Source organism: Protopterus annectens, chromosome 16.part0, assembly GCF_019279795.1.
Source record: "Protopterus annectens isolate FY-2018-M chromosome 16.part0, PAN1.0, whole genome shotgun sequence".
NCBI lineage: Eukaryota > Metazoa > Chordata > Ceratodontiformes > Protopteridae > Protopterus > Protopterus annectens.
In genome coordinates, this window is record NC_056750.1 from 80,834,463 (window position 1) to 80,856,717 (window position 22,255).

Below are 22,255 nucleotides of genomic sequence, written 5' to 3' on the forward strand. Positions count from 1 at the left end.
TGTTCACCCTTATCTAAGATGTGTTTACTTAAGGCGTTCGTTACTATTCTCCTTGTTATTTCTGATTTATGTTCTATAATCCTTTCCTTCAACCTTCTAGTTGTCTTACCTACATAAAATGATATGCAGGATGTACAGGTAGCCAAGTAAACCACTTGCACTACATTACAAGATGTCAAAATTTAGAAACAAAGACTTCTTTAGTTATGGGGTGTTTAAAAATATTATCACCCTCATAAAGGTCATTACAGCAGGAACAATGATAACATTTTCTTGTTCCTACTGCATGCTCAACGTCTTCAGATTTTATTCTAAAATCCTTATAACAAAGCTTTTGTTTTAATGTTTCTGAGTTTCTGTAGGCGAAACTTGGTTTACCCCCACAATAGCCCTTATTTCTGGCATAGCCAATAATATAGGCCAATATTTCTCTATTATTTTATGTATATTGTTTGTATTTAAATTATACATACTGAGGTATCTAACTAATTTGTCATCCTTACATACATCTCTTTGGTTCTTCTCCATTCCCCCTCCTCTTAGAATAGGTTTATATTCATCATTCCTTTCTTTTAACACTTCATCATAGGCCATATTTAAAATACGTTCTGAATAATCACTTATTTGAAACTCTTGTAGCATAGCTGTGGCTTGTTCTATAAAATGAACATCAAGTTTATTTAATTTACTCATTCTTATTAAGTGTGCCTTCACTATTCCTTTAAAGGTATGTGGAGCATGCATACTACTCCTATTTAAGTATCTCAAAGCATCCACTTCTTTCTTATGTACCATAGAGTCTAGCCTATTTCCATTTCTAAAAAGATGTACATCTAAATATTTCATATCCTGACCTGATGCCTCCATTTTAAATTTAAGGAATTCTGTTGATGCATTTAAATATTGTATACAGTCTTCTAATTCCAGCAGGGTGCCATCCCATATCAAAAAACAATCTGCAAACCTTTTGTAGAACAATACTTTCTTATTCATTTGGTTTCCTTTATCTAGAATTACACTTTTCTCCCATTCATACAAAACCAAATTTGCATATGTCATCGCTACACCAGTAAGTTGTAGGTATGGTTCCCCGTCAAAAATAAAGGCATTATTCATTAATACTACCTCAAGGAGTGTACAAATATTCTCAATTTCTCTTCCGTACAATTTTATTTCATTATTTAGGAAATTATGTATAGCATTAACCCCATAGCCATTAGGTATAACAGTGAATAATGAAGTGATGTCAAGAGATGCCATAATATAGCCTTTAAACTCACGACACTGTTGCCAATTACATAAATGATCTAAACAATCATTAGTATCCTTTAATACCGTGCAGCAGCTTTCCATGTATTTCCCTAATACACTTTGTAAATACTTCGATATAGGTTCCGTAATCCATCCGCCCCCAGACACAATTGGTCTCAGTGGTGGGTCGATAAGATCCTTATGTATTTTATGAATACCGTAAATTTGGGGAATTCTTGGGCATGGCACTGTCAGGTAATTAAACAACTCAACACTCAAATCATCGCTTAGTTGTAACTCATATATTACCATATTGACCTCTGCTATTAATTTCTGCACCTCAAATAGAGATACCTTTTTAAAAATACTACTTTCACTAAGCATTTCTTTAAACTTTACAAAATATAAATCTTTTTCCATTATTACTATCCCACCCCCTTTGTCTGCCTGTTTGATCACAATATCATCACAAGCTTGTAGTTCTTTTAAAGCTAAATGCTCAGAACATGTTATATTAAATACCCTCTTTCTTTCATTTTTCCTATAATATAAACGCATTTCATGTTCTACAATATTCGAAAAAGCAGTAAGAATAGGGCATAAATCAGGTGTAAACACACTTAATTTCCTACATTTAAATGTAGGAACATCAGAGCTTCTGAAAATAAGTTTAAGACTCACTTATCGCAAAAACAACTTCAAATCTGTTATGGCTTGAGCAACATTGTCCATTGAATTAGGAATAAATTTCAGTCCTTTACTCATAACAGATATCTGCGCATCAGTCAAGTTAACTCTAGATAAGTTTACAGTACCTTTTATCATTCTCACTATCTTCTGGTTACTTTGTTCTGAGTAATCGGACTGTTGCACTTTCTCTTCCCCACCACACCAGACTGTTGTTGCTGCTGATGTTGTTGGGTATTCTTCATCGAAGATTGTAACGCGATCTTCTCTGGCTGCTTTAAGCAAAAAGGGGAAAAGGACATATTTTCTTTTTGTATATTCTTTCTACAGGAATCTCTGCCGTTATCTGCATTAATAGACGCCATCTTCTCCTTGGTTTAGGCGCGCACTACGTCTTTCCTGATGTCAGAAGATTGTTACAACTGCAAGAAATTCCATTGTTAAAGTTAACACTAGATGTAATTCCTACAGAGGCAGTAATAGACCGTACAGCTGAGGAGTTTAAAGAACATTTAATAACATTAGAAAAAAAGGTGTAGACTTTTAAACAACTTCAGTGGCAAAGATTGAGTTTCCAGGCATATTTACTGTTGGGTATTGTACCTAGAGGGCTAAGAATACTCAAAATGCCCTTTTATGCTAATACTTACAATGAATTATTAATGCAATAGCAACAAATTAATCTGAAATTAAGTGCAGACTATATGAGGCTAATGAACACCTTTTTTGAACCTATTGAGAATAAGTTACTGGAAGAAATAGATGTGCTTGAGAATGAGATAATTAATATGCCATGCTATAATGAACTGTCTGACATTTATCAGAACTTTTTGTCCCGCATTAATGCCTTGTATACGAAATTGCAGCAGAGAAAAAAGTTTAAACTGCAAAGGGACATTAATGATTTTAAACACAACCATATCTTCTCTTGGCCCAAGAATAATGATGAAAAATATAGATTATCTCAAAAAAAATAAAATGCAAGTGTTGAATGGAGATAAGAAAACTAATCGTTTGGATCAACTAGATGGTTTTGGAACATTGCCTGAATTGCCAAATATTCCAGCTAAGAAAAACGTATTGCTTTCTGCATTGAGCGCTGACTCTGTGCCTTTAACTAATAAGGAGGGCGGAGATACAGGGTTGAATACTCCAGCAAAAGCTACTGACGTCAGGAAAGACGTAGTGCGCGCCAAAACCAAGGAGAAGATGGCGTCTATTAATAAAGATAATGGCAGAGATTCCTGTAGAAAGAATATACAAAAAGAAATTACGTCCTTTTCCCCTTTTTGCTTAAAGCAGCCAGAGAAGATCGCGTTACAATCTTCGATGAAGAATACCCAATAACATCAGCAGCAACAACAGTCTGGTGTGGTGGGGAAGAGAAAGTGCAACAGTCCGATTACTCAGAACAAAGCAACCAGAAGATAGTGAGAATGATAAAAGGTACTGTAAACTTATCTAGAGTTAACTTGACTGATGCGCAGATATCTGTTATGAGTAAAGGACTGAAATTTATTCCTAATTCAACGGACAATGTTGCTCAAGCCATAACAGATTTGAAGTTGTTTTTGCGATAAGTGAGTCTTAAACTTATTTTCAGAAGCTCTGATGTTCCTACATTTAAATGTAGGAAATTAAGTGTGTTTACACCTGATTTATGTCCTATTCTTACTGCTTTTTTGAATATTGTAGAACATGAAATGCGTTTATATTATAGGAAAAATGAAAGAAAGAGGGTATTTAATATAACATGTTCTGAGCATTTAGCTTTAAAAGAACTACAAGCTTGTGATGATATTGTGATCAAACAGACAGACAAAGGGGGTGGGATAGTAATAATGGAAAAAGATTTATGTTTTGTAAAGTTTAAAGAAATGCTTAGTGAAAGTAGTATTTTTAAAAAGGTATCTCTATTTGAGGTGCAGAAATTAATAGCAGAGGTCAATATGGTAATATATGAGTTACAACTTAGCGATGATTTGAGTGTTGAGTTGTTTAATTAACTGACAGTGCCATGCCCAAGAATTCCCCAAATTTACGGTATTCCTAAAATACATAAGGATCTTATCGACCCACCACTGAGACCAATTGTGTCTGGGGGCGGATGGATTACGGAACCTATATCGAAGTATTTACAAAGTGTATTAGGGAAATACATGGAAAGCTGCTGCACGGTATTAAAGGATACTAATGATTGTTTAGATCGTTTATGTAATTGGCAACAGTGTCGTGAGTTTAAAGGCTATATTATGGCATCTCTTGACATCACTTCATTATTCACTGTTATACCTAATGGCTATGGGGTTAATGCTATACGCAATTTCCTAAATAATGAAATAAAATTGTACGGAAGAGAAATTGAGAATATTTGTACACTCCTTGAGGTAGTATTAATGAATAATGCCTTTATTTTTGACGGGGAACCATACCTACAACTTACTGGTGTAGCGATGGGTACGCCCGTGGCTAACACATATGCAAATTTGGTTTTGTATGAATGGGAGAAAAGTGTAATTCTAGATAAAGAAAACCAAATGAATAAGAAAGTATTGTTCTACAAAAGGTTTGTAGATTGTTTTTTGATATGGGATGGCACCCTGCTGGAATTAGAAGACTGTATACAATATTTAAATGCATCAACAGAATTCCTTAAATTTAAAATGGAGGCATCAGGTCAGGATATGAAATATTTAGATGTACATCTTTTTAGAAATGGAAATAGGCTGGACTCTATGGTATATAAGAAAGAAGTGGATGCTTTGAGATACTTAAATAGGAGTAGTATGCATGCTCCACATACCTTTAAAGGAATAGTGAAGGCACAATTAATAAGAATGAGTAAATTAAATACACTTGATGTTAATTTTATAGAACAAGCCACAGCTATGCTACAAGAGTTTCAAAGAAGTGATTATTCAGAACGTATTTTAAATATGGCCTATGATGAAGTGTTAAAAGAAAGGAATGATAAATATAAACCTATTCTAAGAGGAGGGGGAATGGAGAAGAACCAAAGAGATGTATGTAAGGATGACAAATTAGTTAGATACCTCAGTATGTATAATTTAAATACAAACAATATACATAAAATAATAGAGAAAAATTGGCCTATATTATTGGCTATGCCAGAAATAAGGGCTATTGTGGGGGATAAACCAAGTTTCGCCTACAGAAACTCAGAAACATTAAAACAAAAGCTTTGTTATAAGGATTTTAGAATAAAATCTGAAGACGTTGAGCATGCAGTAGGAACAAGAAAATGTTATCATTGTTCCTGCTGTAATGACCTTTATGAGGGTGATAATATTTTTAAACACCCCATAACTAAAGAAGTCTTTGTTTCTAAATTTTGACATCTTGTAATGTAGTGCAAGTGGTTTACTTGGCTACCTGTACATCCTGCATATCATTTTATGTAGGTAAGACAACTAGAAGGTTGAAGGAAAGGATTATAGAACATAAATCAGAAATAAAAAGGAGAATAGTAACGAACGCCTTAAGTAAACACATCTTACATAAGGGTGAACAGCATGAATTTAAATTTAGGGCATTAGACACAGTACTAATGAATTTAAGGAAGGGCGATATGAACAATCTGTTGGAATTAAAAGAGTATGAATGGATCATTAGATTAAAGGCAGATATGAGCCCTGGCTTGAATAATGCGGTTAGTCTAAAACCAGTGTTAATGAAAAGACGAAGAGAAAAACTATAAGTTAGATTTTAATATGATAGATGAGACTGAGAGAATGTATATGTTTTTATGTATATATATGTATTTGTGTCCACATATATATGTGTATATGTATGCATGTTTGTGTGTATGAGGGAGAGTGTGTGTGTATGTATAAATGAGAGTGTGTATGTATGTGTATATATGTGCTTGTATTTAAGTGTGTATATTTTACATGCATAATTCTATGTATACAAATGTTTAGGAGAGAATACAAGTATGTAATAATATTTATTTTAAATATTTTTGGAAAATAATGTATTTATTAGAAGAGTTCCTTTAAGTTTTGATTGTCAATTAGCGTGATAGGTTGGCTGAAGCATGTGGTTTATTTTTATCTCCTATTTAAATTTTGAATGCATTTAATTGATTTGTACTGATGAAGGGTGTAGACCCGAAAGCTTTGCAATAAAGTGTTTGGTGTGTTTTAGAATTCACCAGAATTATACCACAATATAAGGACAAAATAATTGACTCCAACAATTGACTAAGCTTCTGGTGTCATTCAAAGGGGATCCAGTATCTGTCTGCCTGGGACGACATGATCGATAGACCATGATGCTTTGTCAGACATGGTCTGCACCTGTCGCCCCTGGGATTCAGGTTACTGGTTAAGGCTCTTGCCACTCCTATAGTGCGTTTTTTAGGCAAAGTTCAAAGGACAAAACCACCACCGTAACAGATACAAGCATGCAGAATCTGAAGGTAATGCTACTCAATGCTAGAAGTCTAAACCTCAAAATGCACTCTCTCGAGGCAGTCCTAAAAATGGAGAACATCGATATCTGTGCAGTAACTGAGACCGGGTTCAAGGCTCCAGAGAGCACCCCTGCAATACCAGGCTACAACTCTTACCACACTTTTCAGCCACCAAACCAGGATCAAAACACTAAAGGTGGAGGAGTGTCCGTATTCACCTAGGATATTCACAACACCAGACTAGTTGCCCAACACAATGCGTCTGAAATTCTCCAGGTGCAACTAACACTAGGTAAGACTGCAATCCAAATTGTAACTTGCTACAGATCCCCCACCATGCCCCAAAATTCTCACTACAGCTTTTTAAACATACTGGAAAATATTAAGATACAACTAAACACCCTAATACTGGATGATTTCAACTACCCTGCCATTAACGGGGAAAACTGCTCGTGTACCAACACCTTTGCCCAACGGTTCTTGGAATTCATAAATTCCAATGCCCTGGATCAACTAATCCATAGACCCACCAGGGGCTTCAATATCCTAAACCTGGTCATTACCAACATGGGAAATTGATGCTCCACACCTATGATCACCCCCTCATTGGTCAGGCCAGACCATAAGCTAATCACCCTTAACATCCACATCCCACCTCCTCCCCTCTACTAAGGAAACCTCCATAAAAAACTTCTCCAAAGCCAACTTCATGCTACTCAAGTCAGAAGTTACAAACTTCATGACACCCATGCAGACAGGAACTGAAAGTTCAACTGCTGAGTCCTATACTAAGGCACTGTATGAGCACATCCACTCATGTATGAATCATGCCATCCCAAATAGAACCAAGATGCTCTCCTCCAAAAAAGGAAGCCAATCTGGTGGTCCCCTGCCATAAACAAACTTTACAACAAAAGAAAGAAACTGTTGCAGAAAAGAGGAAAATCCCAGGATGCAAAAAACTCCCTTACCAGCCTCAGTAAGAAACTGAGATCCCTCATAAAATCCTCCAAAGCTAGTTACAAAAATAAAATTGCCAAAGATTCCAAAGACAACCACAAGGCATTCTATAACGATGTCAAGAATCTAAATGGCAATGCTCTGATCTGCTCTGAGCTACAACAGAATGGCATTAAATATACTGATCCCAAGGATATTGCCAATATCCTGGCAGATCGATTCAGTGCCAACTTCCCCCCCCTCTCACTCCCTAAATGGCCCATCTCAATACTGGAAGATTGCCAAATTCCGGTAATAATGGCCACACAGGTAAAAAACGCACTCTCCAAAGCTAAGAATACAGCATCCATGGGATCAGATGACATCCCGGGCTGTGTACTACATGAACTACAAAATTAAATGGCACCTCACCTAAGTGTCATGTTTAATCATAGCTTCACCTCAGGCTTCGTGCCCACTGAGTGGGCACAGCTACAGTTATCCCACTCCACAAGGGGGGATCCACCTTGGATCCCGGGAACTACCGCCACATTAGTCTGATCAACCTGATCTGCAAGGTCATGGAACGTATTATCATGGAATTTATAAACAAAGACATTGGCAACCTTCAAACACTGGACCCCATGTAGTTTGGGTTCATGAAGGGCCGACCTTGTCTCCTGAACCTGATTGACTTCTTCGAATCAGTCTCCAGAGCTGAGGACAAGGGTAAGGCGGTCCACAGAGCCTATCTGGACCTCACCAAGGCCTTTGACACCATCCCCCACTCTGGAATCATAGATAAACTTACTAGGCTGGGCATTAATCCCTACATCACTCAATGGGTTGACAACTGGTTTACTGACAGAACCCACACTGTAAAAGTAGCTAACTCCAAATCTAGCTACATTCGAGTGACAAGTGGAGAACCTCAAGGTTCAGTCCTGGGACCTCTCTTGTTTAGCATCTACTTTTCTGAAGTACAGGCCAACACTAAGGGACTCTTGCTAACAAAGTTTACAGATGACTGCAAACTGGGAGCCATTATTGAATCCCCAAATGAGGTGGATACTCTACAAAAGGGCCTCACAGAAACAGATGCTTGATGCCAGAGCCATGGGCTCAAGCTCAATGCCAAGAAATGTATAGTTATCTCCTTTGGGAAAAAACATGTACCCATGAATTACCACATAGGTGACAGTACACTAAACAATGAAAGTGTGATAAGAGACTTAGGGACACAGGTGGACAGTGGTTTTACCTTTGATAACCACATCAACACAACAGTCAGGAAATCTTTCTATGTGTCACACCTCATCACTAACGGCTTTTCATCCAGAAAAAAGGAGGTAATTGTCCCACTGTACTCATCCCTCATTAGACCCATTATAGAATACAATGCCTCATTTGGTATGTACCTCTCAAGACATCTGCAACAACTGGAAAGACCACAGAAATACCTCACAAAAAGAATCACATGCCTAAAGCAGATGCCTAATGCTGATGGCCTTAAAACAACTCCAGCTATACTCTGTCGCATATCATCTACTCCGAGGAGATCTCTGCTTAACATACAAAGCCATGTCAAACCCAGAGCCGTTGGACATGCTACACTTAAAGAAATCCCAATCCCTCAGAGCCACACGCTCCAGGGATCTAAACCTTGCCATCACAATAAACAAAACATGCTGGATGGATAAGTTCCTGACCCAGAGACTCCCCAGACTCTGGAATAGACTGCCCATATATGTCAAGCAGAGCACCTCTTTGGCCCTCTTCAAAAGGAACCTTGACAATTGGATGGGAGAAAGGAAATTCACCCCAGGGATCACTTCAGTCGCCCTGCTAGACAGGGGTCCAGGGAAGTAAATAGTGTGGGAAGAAATAGCCAGGGAATTGTTATGGCTAGGCTTGTATAGGCCCTAGGGCCAATAGCCTAGTACCAACCTATGGACCTATGAACCTATATGCAGAAGATTCTATACTCATATGATCCACTCCAGATTTGAGACATTTCCAGCAGTCTACCCAAGAATCATTTATATCCATTGAATCCTGGCTAGATAATTCTCAATTGCTACTGCCCCCCAAGAATACTCCTCTTCATTTTCAAATAATAAACTGCAGATAAAATAAACTTCTTATTCATGTCATTAAATAGTACAAAACTAGAAATAGTCTCCTTCAGAAAACTATAAGAGTTATAATAGATGAAAACATGAAATCTGACGTGCATATACAGCAGATTAAAAAAACACATCAAAAACTTGGAATGCTTTATAAAGCCAAAAACAATTCAGGAAACTCAAAAAAAAAAAAAACTTAAAACAATGCTACAATAAATTAGCATAATTTATTGTTAATGAACCATACAGGTCCCAACACTGTTCAGCCCTTAAACAGCTCTTTCGGCTTTAAATACCCAACTACCTAACTTACACCCAAATAATCCTAACAGCAAAGTCCACAAACAAGGAAGTTACTCTGTTCCAAACTTAACTCATTACAGCCCACTAATGCCTCCGTGGGTTTCTGCCATTATATGCTACTGACACCTGTAGGTGTCACGTATTGCTTGTACAGATTTTGCATTAAGAATCTAAAAGCCATGCTACATAGGTTCATAGGTTCAAAGGTAGGTACTAGACTATTGGCCCAAGGGTCTACGTAAGCCTAGCCAGCAAGGTTCCATAGCTTACGCCACCCAAGAAAGTTATTTTCCTGAGCCACTGTCCAGCAGACTCAGAAGTGATCCCAGGGGTGTATTTCCTATTTCCCATCCACTCATCAAGATTTTTCTTGAAGAGTGCTAATGAAGAACTTTGCTTGACATAGATGGTTAGCTTGTTCCAGAGTATAGGAAGTCTCTGGGACAGGAATCTATCCCTCCACCATGTCCTGTTTATTGTGGTGACAAGGTTTAGTTCCCTAGAGCATATAGCTCGGAGGGATTGGGATTTCTTTAGGTGTAGCATGTCCAACAGCTCTGGGTTTGACATAGCTTTATATGTTAGGCAGAGATCACCTCAGAGCAGGCATTATGCTACGGAGTAAAGCTGGAGTTTTTTGAGGCAGTCTGTGTGGGGCATTTGTTTGAGGCCAGTAATCCTCTTTGTGAGGTACTTCTGTGGCTTTTCCAGCTGCTGCAGATGTCTTGCAGAGTATTAAAATATTTGAATTAAAAGCTTACACTATGGCAAATGCAACTGTATTGATATTTGAACTCCTAGTGCAGATAAAGACATATTGAATATTATTTATTTACTATTTATTTGTATTCTGATAGCTTTCTCTAAATAGCCCAGTAATCAAACGACGCATATATACCTGCTTAGCCTGACCTGAAATCATCTCTCAGTGATATGACCACATATGCTGCTGGGAACGTGTGTGCTTCTTGAATGGTTACTGCGATATCATTAGTTGCTTATTTGACATTATGCAATTCATATTTACTATTGTTATTGTGGCTTATAAAATCCAGTTTAACACCTACAACTGAATGAATGCAAACTTTGAAAATGTTATTTTGTGCTGAATAGTTTGCCATTTACAGTTTTTCAGTAACACTTATGGTTCTAGAGAAATGAACATTTGTTTGAACTGTGAGGTGATAACGTAATTTATTTAAAGGCTCAGGCTATGCCCATTGTTAGACTACAAACTCAGGAGATCTCAGCTGGGGGGATGATTTAAAACATTTATACAAGGCACACGACTCATTTAGTAATGTCTTTTATTCCAACTGCATTGATAAAATCTGGAACTCCACCCTCCTGTCACGGACACTTGATAGTAACCACAATACAAAGTTATGGCTATCTCTCTCCAAAGTGTCATTTTACTACTGAATATCTTGACAACTCACTGACATATTGATAAATGTGCAGATTCTTTGCATCCCTTCTTCATTAACTAACTTGTTTCATAGCTAAAATACTTCTCCACTCTATTACTGTTCTTTGAGTATATTCCTTTCAGCTAGTCCATATGTAATCTTCTACAGCTACTGTTTCAGGCTATGTAATTTCATTTAATATTTCAAATAAAGTATCATTTTATTTTGCTGTTTTAAGCATACCATAATCTATGCCACTGCATCCTACTGTTCCATTACTCCCTTAAGCACATTGCAGCCTATTAAGGTCTACCAATGATTTAATCATTATGTGTTTTGTTTGGTAACACTGTTTATCTGCTTATATATATTAAGTGCTACTATTGGGGCTTTTCTCCCTGGACCTCTGCCAAAAAATTCTAAAGCCCAAATGGACCTTCTTGTAAACAAATGCAATTAAATGCATAAATAAATAAAGTGCACTATAATATATATAATGGGCAAAACACTGTTACGCTGGGAGTGCAGTCAGTGGGTGTTTGTAAGAAATTACAATAAAACATGGCGTGTAAAGTGAAAACATTCTCATTTATACACTCAAACGCAGAAATGCTTAATCCAATTTAAAAGCCTTAACTCAGCAGATTTCTACATCGCAGTTAGCCTGATCAGTTCAGAGACTGCCATCCTGCAATTCCTTTCCTTGGCATTGGCCATAGCGCAGACACTATTTTTGCTGGAAAAGCTGAGGGAGTGGCTAATCATCATTAGCAATCTGCTCTTCCACAGAAATAGTGACAGCTCCAGATTAACACTATGCCTTATTTTTTTCAAACCGAGAAGAAAGTGTATGCCATCTTTAGATGGTGTATTCCAGTCATCCTTATGGGACTGGTCTTGGCTCATACTGTGACAACAGCTAGGTGTAGTGGACTGTGTGTGTGTGTGTGTGTGTGTGTGTGTGTGTGTGTGTGTGTGTGTGTGTGTACACACACACACACATATATATATATATATATATATATATATATATATATATATATATATGGATACCTGTCATAACTGACAACATCAGAAGTCAAAATGTTGAGCTCAGAAACCCGACAGCAGCATAGTGCAGAAAACTGAATCTTAGCTGTTCCTGCCCTATATCATCAGCTATGAGACATGGCAAATTCCTGGATATTTAGCTTGCCACTTTAATTCAGTGCTTGCTGCATACCTTTCCACTGTTGCTGCATCAGTTGCATAGTGATGCACGGTGCTTTTTTTCAAGCGTTCACCCCCAGCCACAGTCTCAGTTATAGCTCAACCTTTACATTTCTCAGCATGTTTCAATCTGCATGCCAATATTTTATGTCATCATAGGCTTTTTTTCTGGATGATATAAGTAGCCATCTAAAACAAGCATTTCTTTACCGTTCTGTGACATTGTTCACTGGTAAGTATTGCCTAATGTTCCGGTATACTTTGCAGCCATCTGCCATGCTTACATTGGTGTTTTCAGCAGAACAGCAAATCCATCCACTTCAGGTGTTAAATATTGCTGTTTTTAGTTAACTACTTTGCTATTGTTGGGTTTCATGTTTTTGCAGTTTTGACAATCTGGGCTCGGTGTTTTGACTTTCATCATTGACATATTTTGAGGCTATGACAGGGCTCCGTATATTAATGATTAAATTGTAACTGTTATTCTAAGCCTTTTTGTTTAAGCACTTGGGCTTCAGACCAGTTGTTTTACATTAAGAAGGTTTGTGGTCTGCATTCTTGTGGCAGGGCAGGTGGATTACATCCTTCTAAGTTGGGAGTTGCTGATTGAAGGCTTAGTATCTGTTATTCTAAAATGTATTAGTTCTGGTTTAAGCACTTGTGCTTCGGGCCAGTTATTTTACATTAAGAAGGTGTGGTCTGCATTCTTGTGGAAGGAGAGGGTAGATTCTGCCCTCCTGAGCTGGGAGTTTCTGGTTAAAGGCTTATTGTGCCTGCTTATTTGAACTGTTTCTTTCTGAAACTGGTACGCCTTGTTTGCTGTAGCATAGACTAAATTCAGACCTGCTGTATCTAGCTTTGTATAACTTGAACACTAATCCAGACCATCTTTTTTGGAGAAGGTTCCCCTGCACCCTAGTGGCAGGAGTGTGGAGTTAGAACTTATCTGATCGAAGACTGCTGGAACGGGGCTCAGTTTTTAGCTTTTTATTGGTTAATTTGTTTAAATCAGTTTGCTCATTTGCTACTGTTATATTTAAAAAAATACACTTTATGCATCGCCGCTTTGCTAGGGTTAAATTATTCCTGGTGCCATAAAGTCTGCTTTTCAAATTTTCCCTTAGAACTAGCCATTTTTTTAGTTTTAGCACTCAAATCTGTTTCTTTGAGCTCAGCGCTTGTTCAGAAGTCGTTGTAAGCACTAAATAAGCTACAAATTACTACAGCACTCAACTTTCCTCACTTGTCTAGAGGAAACATCCTCGCAGATAGGTTCAGTACTAACTTCACCCCCCTCTCACCCCCTAAAGGGCCTGTGTCTATACCAGAAGAATGCAAAGTTCCTGTAGTCATGGCTGCACAGGTAAAAATCACACTCTCCAAAGCCAAGAACACAGCATCCATGGGACCTGACAACATCCCAGGCTGCATTCTACATGAACTACAGAATGAACTGTCACCCCACCTAAGCACCATGTTCAATCATAGCCTCACCTCAGGCTTTGTGCCCACTGGATGGTGCACAGCAACAGTTATCCCACGCCACAAAGGGGGAGCCACCACAGACCCTGGGAACTACCACCCCATTAGCCTAACAAGCCTGGTCTGCATGGCCATGGAACATATCATCATGGAACTTATAAACAAAGACACTGGTAATCTCCAAACTCTGGACCCCACCCAGTTTGGGTTTGTAAAAGACAGATCATGTCTCCTAAACCTGATAGAATTCTTTGAAGGTTACGAGGGTAAGGTGGTTCACACAGCCTATCTAGATCTCGCCAAGGCTTTTGATGCCATCCTCCACTCTGGAATTCTAAATAAACTCATTAATTTACGTATAAATCCCTAAGTCACAAGATGGGTTGCCAACTGGCTCACAGACAGAACCCACACTGTGAAAGTAGCAGACTCCAAATCTGACTTCAGGCCAGTGACAAGTGGAGTACCACAGGGTTCAGTCCTGGGTCCTCTCCATTTGGTATCTACTTTTCTGAAGTACAGGCTAACACAGAAGGTCTTTGGCTAATGAAGTTCGCAGATGACTGCAAACTAGGAGTCATAATCAAAACTCTTAATGATGTGTACATCCCACAAAAGGGCCTCACTGAGACAGATGCCTGGTGTCAAAGCCATGGCATCAAGCTCAATGCCAAAAAGTGCATTGTCATCCCGTTTGGTAAAAACTCTGTACCCATGAGCTACCACATAGGTGGTAGTCTACTTAACAATGAAAGTGTGATAAGTGGCCTTGGGACACAGGTGGACAGTAGTCTCTCCTTTCAAAATCACATCACCACAGTAGTCAGGAAATCCTTCCATGTGGCACACTTCATCACAAAAGGTTTCTCATCCAGGAGAAAAGAGGTCATTGTTCCACTCTACTCATCACTCATTAGACCCATTATAGAGTACAACGCCCCTTTTGGCATGCACCTCACACGACATATACAACAACTGGAAAGGCCGCAGAAATACCTCACAAAGAGGATTACTGGCCTCAAACAGATGCCCTACGTAGACCGTCTAAAAAAACTCCAGATTTACTCCGTCGCATATTGCCTACTCAGAGGCGATCTCTGCCTAACATACAAAGCTATGTCAAACCCAGAGCTGATGGACATGCTCTACGTAAAGAAATCCCAATTCCGCTGAGCTACATGCTCTAGGGACCTAAACCTTGTCACTACAATAAACAGAACATGCTGGAGGGATAGATTCCTGTCCCAGAGACTTCCCATACTCTGGAACAAACTACTGATCTATATCAAACAAAGCTCCTCATTAGCACTCTTCAAAAAAAATCTTGATGATTGGATGGGAAATAGGAAATTCATCCCGGGGATCACCTCTGTGGCTCTGCTTGACAGGGGCACAGGAAAATAATTTTCTTGGGTGGCGAAAGCCAGTGTACATCTTTTGCTAGGCTTATATAGGCCCTAGGGCCAATAGCCTAGTACCTACCTATGAATAGACAGAGCCCCAGATTCAGCAAGCCTTGCATGGTGTGCAGGACTAGTGCAGGAGCTCCAGCAGGTAATATGTCTGCAGCGTGATCCAGGAATAAGTTTTAGGGAAGTGCATGAGCGCTTCTGCACTAGTCCTGCATGGATTCAGCTCCTGCATGCAAATTACCCCATTTGCAGGTGAAATCCATGCACATGAGGTGAATTTGCGATCCGGAAAGCTGGAAGCTGGCCATGCAGGACTAGTGTAATCTGCAGAAATGTACTCGGTTAGTAACCGAGTACATTTCCGCAAACTACAAAATGGAGCCATGACAACTCCAAATAAAGGGATGATTTTATGTCGAAAGCATGCCAATGGCCAAATATATGGTCAATGGCATGGAAAACAGTTGCAAAAATAAAAAATTAACTTTTATTCTTTTTTAGCCGATCTCAGCTGTTTAAGCGTAGGGCAGCGGCACGCAAATGGGATCAGGCGAAAAAAAAAAAAAAAAAACCTAAAATAAGCATTCCAACCAAAATCACTATTTTGCCATTATACTCAATAGCAGGCAGAAGACAACATGGCCAGTGAATAGTGGTTGCTAAGGGTGGAGGCTCAGTTTGGGACCTGTAACTATGCATCAGCAGGCAATCCTATGCAAATGAGGCGAATTATACTGAATCCCAGATTTCCCCTGCATGCTAGTCAGCACCCAACAGTGTAAGAGCAGGAATAGCATGGTGCAAGCCTAGGAGTTAGCTGATATCATAGGAGGGTGTGTCAGGCATATTGTAAGCAGATTGGAGCCCTGTGGCTCGGGTTTGCCCTTAGCTTAGCAAAGTTAAGCAAGGTACTATCTCTAGTGTCCTAAGATTGACTAGCTTAAGAAGATAGTAAACTTTCTTATACATCAAAGGAGTTCATTTTTCATTTCTTAGGCAACATGAACTAAGGAAGAAATTTTATATGTATTTAATACATTATATATACTTTATATGAATATATTTGTCAATCATAGGATTTTATTCAGGGATTAATAGTAAAAAGTATTTTCCTTTTTTATATTTTACAATTTTTGAACTTGTAGCATTTTTTATATACAATTGCCTTTTTGAATGTTTTAATTTTTCCATTTTTATGGATAATTTCAGATTTGATTTTAATGTGTTAGTGTTCTTTTAAGTAAACAGATTGTATTAATGATTAATCAAGGTTAATTAAGGGACAGCTTGTTATTTAAGCACATTGCATTTTATGGTTGTAGTTCTGAAGAAGTTTGTCTATGGGACAAACGAAAAGCGCTTAAATAAACCTGTATTTTTCGTCAAACAGTGGTTCTTCTTGGTGATTCAATTTTAAAGGCATCATTTGGAAAGCAGTTCCGGTGTTTTTTGCAGTTTGGGTTTACTACTGGTTCGTTTTTTGTTTAGTAGTTTAGAGTCTCTTTACAAGTTAAAGCAAGGGGGTATGTCTGAGGCTGCCTAGCACTCTTTACATTGCCTAAGCAGGTGTGCATGCTGCGCACCGGGTTTTAAAGGGAAAAAATGTAAACCAGGAAATAGCAGCTTTGTGCACATTTGAGCACTGTGTTTGCACGGCACGCCCCCAAGCTTAAACAGGAAGGTAATGGGAAGGGAAAACAGCAGTAAGAAGGTAATCTAGGAGAACTAGCATAGCTGGCAGGTGAAAAGTATCAGAATCAGCCAATTACACAGGCAGCAGACCAGCCCAAAACACTACTATAAACTCTGCAAACACCTTCCCTCTGGTTTTTCTCACATACTCTACACTACTGGTGTATACAAGCAGGGAAATTTTAACAAACAAAAACAACAAAGTAATAGGGACTGCAATAGCTATCATACATCAACATGTGGTAGAGGCTGAGGGTGGTGAGGATGAGAATGCTGTTGACCAACCCACAGTGAGGGGACAGAGAAGAGTGTACAGACCCAGGGTAACCTACCAGGGGCTACATGAGCTGGAGATAGTGGAGTGCTATAGGGTGGACAGGGACCTCCTACAGCAAATTGTTGAGCTGTGCCGGCAATGCCTCACACACAGAACCAACAGAGGGGAACCCATCCCAGTGGATACCAAGGTATGTGTAGGCCTAAGAATACTAGCTACAGGTACCTTCCAAAGGCCAACTGGGGTATCATGGGTATCTCACAGGCATCAGCATCTAGGGTACTTCACCAGTTCCTGGATGCCATGTCAGCACATGCCGGTGAGCACATACATTTCCCCAACACCTGTGAGGTGTTGGCCAGCAATATGCATCTCTTCCATCAAACAGCAGAATACACTGACGTAGTGGGTGCTATAGACTGCATGCACATATGCATCAAAGCACCACCTGGTGAGTGGGGTACAGTCTACATGAACTGTAAGGGCTTCCCCTCCATCAACTGCCAGGTTGTGTGCGATGCCCAGGGCATAATAATGAATGTGTGTACTGGCTGCCCTGGAAGCTATCACGATTCCCACATCTGGCATCTGATGCAGCTGTATCAGAGGTTTGCCAGTGGGGACATCCCTTATGGTCACCTAGTGGGGGATGGTGGTTACACACTGGAGCCATAGCTGATGACACTCATCAGAAATGCACACACACCCAAACAAGAACTCCATAATGAGGCACACACACACAGACCATAGTTGTAATAGAGTGTGTGTTTGGGATGCTCAAGTCATGGTTCTGGTGCCTAGACACATCCAGTGGAGCCTTGCAGTACTCCCCAGCTACATGTACTCAAATTGGCATCGTATGTGCAATGCTGCAGAATATGATCCTGCAGAAAAAGCTGCAGCAGGAACAGCATGGGGAAAGGCCACACAGCCCCCACCATTGCCAAGGCCTGCACAGGTACAGAGTAACTTGGAGGAGGAACAACCTGAGCCTGCCCCAGTAGGTAGAAGGAGGCGTGCCCAGTATATCCTGGCCTTGGCAAAGAGGCAATGCATAGCACATACACTGACACAGGAGGGACCCAGGGAATGACACCTCTCTCTGACTCACACATATAGTAAAAGGGATGCCAAACATGACACTACCTGTGCTCAACCATGTATAGGGAGTGTACTATGTGCATCTGACATAGGCAGCCCTCCAACACCATCCTCAATACTGTGTACTATGTGGCACACCCACAAGGTAAGTCACTCTCCTTACCAATTGTCGAATGGAGTAGTATGTGTTGTTACTTGTATTTATGGTATGGATGTGAGCATGCAAGGGAATTGGGTGGCTGAATGGGATGCCAGCAGATAGTAGACACCTATAGTGGCACCATGAGATCTGTAACAAACACTGGTGTCACCATACTAGTCAGTACTACACATGGTGACAAAACCTACTGCGGGAAATGTACTGGGCCACATGTGTCCATATGACACACACATGCCAGTCAGGGAGGTTCACATACCCAACAACAGTCACAGCCAGCAGGACAGGTGTAGACAAACACAACAAAGGCTGTTCTAAGGCCTCTGAATAATGGCTATGGGTAACCACCCCGGGCCTACACAGACAGACTACGGCAGGTCAGGCAGTGAGATGTTGTTCTGAAGGGTAGGAAGTCAGAAACTGATATGTAGGTCAATCAAACCTAAGAGTTGTAGTACACTGATATGCCTCTAGTCAGCATGATAGGTTAGAATACAGAATGAAATGGAGTACCTGACATACCAGTACAGCCATAGCAAATGTGTACAAGTGTCAGGTGTGACCCCCTCCAAATCCTATGTAGAAACAGTCAGGTGTGCCCCCATCCTATGTAGAAATGTAGAAACAGTCAGGTGTTCGCCACCCCCAATCCTATGTAGAAATATAGTAACAGTCTGGTGTGTGTCCCCACCAATTTAATGTAGACACGTAACAGTCAGGTGGGTCCCCCAATCCTAAGTAGAAATGTAGTAACAGTCAGGTGAGCCCCCCCAAGCCTATGTAGAAATGTAGAAACAGTCAGGTGTGCCCCCCCAATCCTGTGTAGAAATGTAGAAACAGTCAGGTGTGCCCCCCCCCAATACTAAGTAGAAATGTAGTAACAGTCAGGTGTGCTCTCCCAATCCCATGTAGAAATGTAGAAACAGTCAGGTGTGCCCCCCCTCCAATCCGAGGTAGACATGTAGTAACATGTATGTGTAGGTATAATATCAGTGGAGCACAGATGACCTGAGTTGGCCAAGGTAGCAGGATAAATTATAGCATCTGTACAATATGCAGGTATGTGTTTGTTAGGTTGGTGTGTGTTTCATATTGTGTGAGAGTGGTCAGTATGTATGCATGTTGAGGTTTAACCTGGTAGCCATTGCCCACTACTGCTGATGACATGGCCAAGTCCTCACAACTGCAGTGCCAAAGACAATGTTCCCCAGTATAACACATGCTAGCATTAAGCTGTTGTAAATGTATGGCGGTAATATGTGTCACCATCTGAAAGATGGACATGGCATGACTGTTGTGCTAGATATACAAGCAGTACACAGGGAAAAGTACCCCAGACATACAGTATATAATGTGTAAATGTGAAATGGACACACCCTTGGAACTGTACATACAGGTATGCCTCACATTATCTGGGCTTGTAGTAGGGAATACTGATGTCATCTGGCTGAAAACTTGTAGATCACAAAGGTGATAGGATTTATGTATTGGGAAATGGCTGATGTCCCTGCACAAGCCAGAATAACTGGAATGCCCCATGCATATCTGTAAGTCAGATGCAAGTAGTGTCCATAGCACACATGCACCCAGCTCACCCAAACACCATCCACAGGTACCTCTCCGGTCATATCCCTGCTGTTGGGAATGGGTACAATATGACCCCCACCTGTGTATGACAATAGCGAAAGAATGCAGCATGCAGTGCAGGTGTCCCATGCAGGTGTGTCCATAGCTGTAAGCAGTACCCTGCCAGCATCCACACCACCTGATCAATACTGATAGAAAGTATTGGCATGAACAGCTAGCACACCTACCCTGTCACCCCAGGGGGAATATACTATATGGTAGTCTGGGACTGTAGGACTGACAAAATGCAACGGCCTGCTACAGCTGGCCTGCATCACCACCAAATAGCCTGCAGACCTCTACCAAAGGCCTGCATGTCACCCGTACTGCCAATGTATGTTATGTCATGGACACCCAAATAACAACATAACATACACCACATAAGCCATATGCAAGGCCATGTGGACAAACCACAGTAACATGTCCACCATGTCCCACTGCATGAACTGTGGACTAACACCAAAACACAGCTGTGATGAGATGATAACTATAGGGAAAGTATCAGAGAATGTGTGCATAATGTATGGAAGAGGATATAATAATAGGGGTTGGGAGCATGGGCAGCATGGAATGTGCAAAGTGTAATACACAGCCATGTGAACATACTATCCCTGGCTTCAAACACAAAAATGGGTGGCTACAAACCTGCCCATACACCACAATTGGGGTAATGTCCTGACTTATGACCCCTGCCTCTGGGTAACCTGTGTGAATCTGTACAGCTGTGAGGTATTGCAACAGCAAGATAAGGCCATACTGTGACATTGATGGACTTACAAGTATGGGATCTGCCATAACTGTACCAAGGTGCTGAACTGGATTCACATACCCAGCAGCAAGAGTCTGCACCACCCCCTCCAAGAATGGCATAACATGCCATGACTATGTAGGCATTTGACCACAATACTAGACACAGCTATATTCACCCTGTGCTCCCCAGAACATCAATGTGAGCAAAAATGTCCACCTGATAGTACTTGAGGACATAAAACATCACAGTGTATAATAGTACACATGTCTGAATATCTCTGCTAAAACCAGTACCACGTAGCAGAAGCAGCACAGACACAATCACATACAGTATACACTATCCCTTGCACAGTTTGACCCCACATTGCCAACTGATCTGCAGATATCCTGCAGAAACAGTTTGCTAGCTGTAGGTGTACAACACAAAGGTCTGCACTGGAGTACAAACTACCTGGGATGGATACACACATGCAATACAGAAGGGCATACTGGGCATGTTCACACACTTTAGAGAAATGAAGGCAATGTCACACAACAATATACTGAAAGGTCATACTGGGCATGCTCACACACTTAAACAAATGAAGCCCATGTCTGCCAACAACAGTGGACCATACATATCTGACAGTTGCAGATGTTAGTGCATACACTTCTCAGTATACACCAGTCATGCTTTGCACACATATTGGATAGGAATACACACATATATCCAAGGACAACACACTATAATATCCCAAAAGTACACATACATAGATGTGTGGAAGAGAGTGACAGTGACAAAGAGCCTTCCATCATGAGGTCTGTCCCACCCAGCACACAGCCAAATGGCTACAACCACATGATGTGTAAATGTCACTCACTGTAGAAATTAGCCACTGGTATCCCTCAGCATTAAAGACTCTGTGGTGCAAGTGCTAGCTGTGCAACATGACTGTACAAGGCAGTAGTCATCTAGCAGTTGTATACATGTACCTGTGGAATATAAACCTGCGTGTGCCTGAGTGTGGTGTGTCCATTTCTAGATGAATGGGTTATGGCCCATGCACACACACTGCCCTCCCCATAGCCCTACTATGACAAGCCTGCTGATGTCATTCAGTTTGAAATACACCTTTGGAAAAGTAGTTGCCCAGTAATCTCCATGGCACATCTTGTAACTGTGTAATGCTGTAGTGTGATAAACTAGTTAGGTAGGAGTTCTAATCCCAGACATAGCAACTGTGTGTGTTTGTGTGTGTGTCTCTGTGTAGGGAGCAATGCTTTTTAGGCTAGTCACACTCACTACATTACAAATGGCCTACTTTGGCAAGGCTGCTGATGTCATTCAGTTTGAAATACAGCTTTGGGAAAGGAGTAGCCAAGTAATCCCCATGGTGCAGCCTATAACTGCGTAATTCTG